We start from the raw sequence: 7514 nt of genomic DNA, 5'->3' as shown, positions 1-7514 counted from the left end.
GGCTATGTTCATTTAATATGGTTCTTGACATTTCTTGTAAGCTCCTATTTTTTCTTTCAATTACTCCATTTTGTTGTGGGTTTCTTGGAGTAGAAAAATTATAGTTGTACCCATTTGATTTATAAAAGATTTAAAAATTATAGTTTTAAAGTTCACCACCATAATCACTATGTATAGATACAATCATAAAGCCTTTTTCATTTTGAACAAGTTTACAAAAATTTAAAAAAAACTTAAAACAATCACTTTTGTGTGCCAAGAAGTATGTCTAAGTGTATCTACTATTATCATCAACAATTACAAAGGCATATTTGCTACCTTCTAGACTTATTGTATCAATTGGTCCAAATAAATCCATATGGATCAATTGCAACGCTCTAGAGATGCTTATTTGATTCTTTCACTTGAAACTACCTTTTATTTTATTTCCTAGTTGACATGCATCATACACTTTGTCTTTGACAAACTTGATGCTAGGGATTCCTCTTACAAGTTCTTTAGATGAAATTTGGGAGATTAGTTTCATGCTAGTATGACCTAATCTCCTATGCCAAAGCCAAGCATCATCGCTTAAAGCTGAAAAGCACATTTCATTACAAAGATCGTCAATGTATTTCTGTGATATATCCTAGATGTATACACGTTATTATGTTTTAAGGCAAGTTTAGATGTATTTTTGTGTAGTCTTTCAATAATGTAAGCATTAGATACAAATCTTATGACATATCCTCTATTACACAATTGACTAAAGCTTAGACGATTATGCTTTAAACCATCTACTAATGACATATCTTCAATCAAGATGTTTGATTTGTTACATATGGTTCCTTTGCTAATGATTTTGCCTCTGTTATTGTCTCTGAAGGTGACAAACCCTTCATCTTGGGTAGTAAAATTAGAGAATTGAGTTAGATCTCCGGTCGTGTGCCTTGAGCATCTACTATCAAGGTACCATCTCTTGCTCTAGCTTGTTATTGTAAATATATCACTTGGGGACAATCACTTTTGAAGTGCCCCGACTTCTTGCATTCATAGTAAATTATTTAGTCCTTTTTAAGTTCATTTTTATTTTTAATGTCATGTTTAGTTTTTATGAATATTTTAAATTTTCTTGTTAGAAGTGCCAAGTCATTATCATCATCATCATCACTTGAGTTTTTTCTCAAGTGGTCTTCTTGACTTCTAAGTGCTAAATTCTTACTATTCTTTGGAAAGTTAAGAAAAGTTCTTCATGTGCATTGCATGTCATTTCGTAGGTCATCAAAGACTCGATAAGTTTTTCGAGCAAAAAGTTATTCAAGTCCTTAGCTTCTTGAATTGTAGTTACTTTAGGATCCCAACTCTTTGGAAGGGATTTTAATATCTTGTTAACAAATTCAAAATTAGGAAAACTTTTACTAAGTGCTTTTAGACTATTGACAACATATCTCCAATAGTCTCACTTGGTTTAATGTAAAACAATTCATAACTATGAACCAAAAAATTGATTTTTGACTCCTTAACCCTACTCATGCCTTCGTATGTGATTTTAAGTATATGTCAAATGTCATAAGCCATTTCATAAATAGAAACTCGATTGAATTTATTTTTATTCAAAGCACAAAATAAATCATTCATAGCTTTGGCATTCAAAGAGAAAGTCTTCTTCTCCAAATTATTCCAATCGTTCATTGGAAGAGAAGACTTTTGAAATCCATTTTCAATGATATTCCATAACTTAAAATCCATAGAAATAAAAAAAAATTCTCATTCTAGTTTTCTAATATGTGTAATACGTTCCATTGAATATGAGAGGACATGTGATAGAATGACCCTCATGATTGCCAGCAAAAGCTATCTCTCTTGGGTTTTAAACCAACTTGAGAGTAACCTTACTTTGATACCAACTATTAGGATCAATACGACACTAAGAGAGGGGGGTGAATTAGCGCAGCGATAAAAATGACGGTTGCGATTCCAAATCATTCCGAGTTGATAAAAAACATAACGAAGAAATTGTATCGAGAAGATGTTGACTTGAAGTAAATGTATAATGCAGAGTGAAGCTAAGTAATGAAAGTAAGTAGTAAGGAAAGAACACACTTGATTTATAGTAGTTCGGTCGTTGTGACCTACGTCTACTTTCAATTCCTCCTCCATTGAGATCATCGGCATCCACTAATGGTCTTCCTTTAATGGGCGAAGACTAACCACCCTCTTACAATACTTTCTCCTTTTTATTGGTTTAGGAGACAACCCTTACAAGCTTCACACCTCACTTGAATGATCATAAGACTTAGAAAGGGAGGACACTTAGTACTTTTACAATAATTTCACACCCTAACACTTCAAGATTTTTGTACATACTTTGTTGCTACCTCATGCAGGAAAGAGTGGAATATTTATAGGCCCTAATGACTTCAAAATTGGAACAAAAAAGTGTCTCAACCTATATTTTCGGGGAACTAACAATACCACCACTATTATTGGGTGGTACCATCATTTGCAAACTAACACTTGGTGGTACCACTGCTCAGTTTGGTTGTACTACTATTTGATAGAGCCTCGAAGACTAAGCTCTAGCGATACCACTACCTGACAGGGCAATACCACCACCTGACAAGGCGGTACCACCGCTTGACAACATTAACTATCGGTGGTACCACCGCCCAGACCACTTGAGAAGCTAAGCCTCAAGTGGTTCCACCACCCACCCTAGGTAGTGCCATCGTTTGGCATGGCTCCATGTGGCCAAGTGGGCCATCCATCCGGCCCAACTCAGCCCTGTTTTATGCCCAGTTGGCCCCTAATTGAGTTAGTAGGATTTCTCCCAATCTAACTCAAACTAAGTTCTAACTATAACAATTAAGGCATTAACTAAGCAATCTTTGTCTGGTATGTCAATTGTTCTTTCAGCGAAATCTTGAAGAACTTCCGATAAACTCTCGGTAAGCTTTTGCCGAACTCCAGATGAATTCTTGGCGAACTCCCAACAAACTCTCAGTGAACTCCTGACGAACTCTTGATGAGCTCCTAATGAACTCTCGACGATCTTCCGGCACATCGTTCGAATCTTCGACGTATCGTTCGATCTTTGACTCCGAGCTAACATCTACTTTATGCCTTATTTATTATTGTAATTAATCCTGCAATACTCTTCTCAACATATGGATTAGATTAATAATTTAATAATTTATTTTATCATCAAAATCTGAAATTCAACACTAAATACATACCAAATTTTAGCTTAAAATAGAATCATTTGAATGCTAAACTACCCTCATAATTTATCTACCAACACTTATTCTATTCTGCAAATTGTGTTAGGACTATCTGAACTTATAAATTTTATAACTTGGTGTACAAAGATGGTATTCACTTATTTCCATATCTCACAAAACCCTAAGAGAATTTTTTTAAAATATATTAACAGATTAAAATCTAATCATATTCCTAAAGGGGTTAATTTAACTTGAATAAAACTATTTCTCAAAAAATAAGAGATTCTGAGAACCTTAGATTATGACTATAATAACTCTATACACCAATTTCAGATTAAGGTCATACCAGAGGTCTTAGAACCATAAGAGAATCATCCAAAACATATCTAAAAATATAGATAAATTTAAATTTTAGATTACTCAAAAGTAACTAAAAATATTAGTTTATAATCTTTAAAATTGAAACCCTAAGTATAGTAAAGGAAGTATTAAGTTTTTGTTATCTTAATCTTCCTTAGAGCTGAGGTTTCATAGCCTCCCTAAAAGAAATTAAGAGAATTATTGAAGAAAGAGAGAAAGAGTTATGGGTTATTAGTTAGGTAAAGATGATGAGACCAAAAGATCTTAAATCTCATAAGGCCTCATTTCATATTTTTATTTTTTCTAATAATATAATTTTAATATTACAATAACTTGAATTGAGTTTAATTTGATTTGGATAAACATGATATTTTTTATCTAAACTCAGCTTTCAATTTCACTTACGCATTTTAACAATAAGTATAACACACCTTTTTGATTTGCATACATCTCTATTTAATTTTTTATTACTCCATCTATGCCTATTGATCACCAATAATTTCTCCTTTAATATAAATTAATTACTATAATTAATATATTATTTTATTTAAATTATTAACTTCCTTATTTCTATACTATGGTTAAGGAAATTATTAAAGTTTATTTCCTCGATCATATGGATAAGTTAAAAAAATTTCAATCAATTAAATTGTCAATTGATTTATTTCCTAATGATTAATATGATTTTTAGGAAGTAAATAATATATATTCTATTTTTGTGTGTGAACTATAAGAAATAAATATTTTATTTTTATCTTTATGTAGAGGATAGTCAAAGAGAGGTAGGATCCTCTATTTTTTTTTATTAGCTTTGATTCATGTTTTAAAATATTGATATTGGGATTGTTATAATTTTATGATGCATAATAATATTTTAATTTCGAATTTTTATGATTAATAAATAATGATAATTGATTTATGATTTTAGAATGATTATTTGACTTATAATGGTTTCTTAAGCTTAAGTGAATTTTAAGATTAATTTAATTATTAAAATTTTTAATTTTTAATAACATAATAGTTTTAATTTATTTAATTAGATATATCTATTATTTAAAATTATGTGTGAATTTATATAATTTAAGTAGTTTTAAATTTAAGATTATAAATTTAAATTCTTTAATTTATGAATTTGAGTTACTCTTTGATAATTTAAAATATTAAAATCTAATTTGATAAGAGGAGTCTAATTGGGGCCTGGCTTGAGTCAAGTTGATTTGTCAAACCAAGTCGATCCAACTCTTGTGGCCAAATACGACCTAGCCTATGTGGTCAGGTATAACCCAATCCTTATGGTTATGTATGACTTGGCCCATGCGGCTAGGTATAACCCATCCCCTATGGTCATATATGGCTCGACCTATACGGCTAGGTACAACTCAGCCTATGTGGTCATATAGGACCTAGTCCACATGGTGAAATATGATCTAACTCATATGACCAGGCCTAACTCGGCCTATGTGGCCATGTACGACTAAACTCATGTGGCCAAGTAGGAGCCAGCCTATGTGACAAGGTATGATCTAACCTATATGATTAAGTATGATCCAACTTATATGGCTAGACACAACATAGTCCATGCAATCAAACATGACCTCAACTCATATGTTTAGGCACAACCTAACCCACGAGCCAAGCGTGGCCCAATTCAATGGTAAGGCTCAGCCCAACTTGTGAATGAGGCTCAGTTCAATCCACGAAGTTAGGCTAGCCCAACTATGTGATTAGCGTTAGACACATCATCGCTCCTCTATCTAGCCTATTATATCTCATCTTAACCTATTACTTAGGATAAGTATGTGTAGAGCACGTGACCCATCTAAGACTTAGGTGGGTTAGTTCAGTTTGAGCTAACATTATACGATATAGTCCAATTTCCTCTTTCTTTATTAGTTTAAGTTTATTAATTGACTAAATCAAACAGGTTTGATCAGTTCAAGCTGATTTAGGGTGATTTCAAATCAACTTTACTAGTTCAAACATGTTAGGAACGAGTCGGCACTAATGGGGCGATGGGGGGGGGGTGGGGGGGGGTGAATTAGTGCACCGGTAAAATCACATATTCAAATCTTTTATTTTTAATTAAAATTGATTATGATGAAAACCATTTCGTAAAGATCTTAGCTTGAAACACGTTCATAAATGTATTGAAAGCAGTAAGCAAGTAAAGTGGTTTGTAGTTAAAGTAAATTGCTTAAGACGAAATACAAATCATATTTTTATAGTGGTTCGGTCATTGTGACCTACATCCACTCCACCGATTCCTCTTCCGTTGAGGCCACTAGCATCCACTATTAGTCTTCCTTTAATAGGTGATGACCAACCACCTTTTACAACTCAATTCTCCTTTTACCGGGTTTAGGAGATAACCCTTACACCCCCACTTACTCCTCTCTCAAACTATTCTAACACTTAGAATAAGGAGAGGAGTTCACATAAGATTGTAGTAGCGTTTTCTTTCTTTTTCAATCTCAATACTTGTGTGTGTTAACCAGGGATGAGAGAGGTATATATAGGCTTCAAGTTGATTCAAACTTGGAGCATAAAAATATCTCATCCTGGGTTTCCTAGGTACGAGCGGTACCACCAACTTTGTTGGGTGGTACCATCGCTAGTGTTAGTCTGACACTAATATTGCACTAGTCAGGTGATACCACCGCTCAAATTGGTGATATCATTGCCTGACAGCCTCTCTGAGATTATGTCTGGGCGGTACCATTGCCAAGATCGACAGTACCATCGCCTGACACAGTCTCGAAGACTATGCCACCTCTTGGGTCATTATTTTGGGCCTTTTCACTTAGCCCAACATAGTCCTTAAATGGGCCCAACTGGCCCCTAATGGGTTGGCCCAATTCCAATCCAAATTATGTACAAACTATGAAATCTAAGATATTTACTAAGCTAAATAAGTCCGTAAGTCTATATTTTTTCCGACGAGCTTCCGGCGATCTTCTAGTGAACTTCCGACGAACTCTCGGTAATATTCCAACAAACTCCCGACAAGCTCTTGGACTTCATGATGATCTTTATGGTGAGTTCCGATGAGCTTCTTTGGCAAGCTCTTGGACTTCTCGATCAATTCCGACAGAACTTCCAACGAACGTTCGGACTTTCGATGAACTCTCGAACTCCCAACGAAATCGCGTCCTTGACTCCGGGACTTCATTTTGCTTTATGCCTTGCTATCATAATTAATCCTGCACACATAAAAAACACTTTGATCTAGACAATTATTACTAAGCATGAATTATGTTATCCGGCATGTCATTGGTCCATCGATGCTTCGTCCGATTCTTGGGCACATCATCCTCTCTTGCGGCCTATTGCCCAATCGGCCAGTTGACCTTCGCAACTCTGATATCCTTGATGCAATACCTACTCTTCTTAGCTCAAAGCCTAAAACCATGGCCCAAAACCTTCTGTCGATATGTCGACCGATCCTCTAGCGCGACGTCTAATCTTCTGACATATTTTTCTCTAGCCCAATATGATTCTGCTTACTTTAATTATCTCTCCCTGATCGAAGCTTCCTGTATCACTCAAAATGTAAATTAAATCATAAATACTATAAATTAGTTTTATCATCAAATCCGAGATTCAACAATCTCCCTCTTTTTTATTATGACAACCAATTGATGATGGAGTTAACCTTAACTCCCGAAGTTTAAACAAACTCCACCTATCAATATGTCATATTGATAGAACTCTTGGATTCAAAAATCCAAGCAACATGTTATCATAAAACTTATACATAACATCATCATAATTCTCTCCCTTTGTCATCAACAAAAAGGAGAAGTGCAACTATCAAGTGTTTGAGATATTAGTTAAAATCATTGCATAATAAACATAATCTTTAGTTTTATGCAAGCTAGCAAAAATTTGGCAAGTGCCAAATCATATTAGAACATACAAGCTATCATGTTTTATATATACAAGGTAATAAGATAG

This window comes from Musa acuminata, chromosome BXJ2-8 (assembly GCF_036884655.1).
Source record: "Musa acuminata AAA Group cultivar baxijiao chromosome BXJ2-8, Cavendish_Baxijiao_AAA, whole genome shotgun sequence".
Taxonomy (NCBI): domain Eukaryota; kingdom Viridiplantae; phylum Streptophyta; class Magnoliopsida; order Zingiberales; family Musaceae; genus Musa; species Musa acuminata.
Note: the sequence above shows the minus strand (reverse complement) of the source record.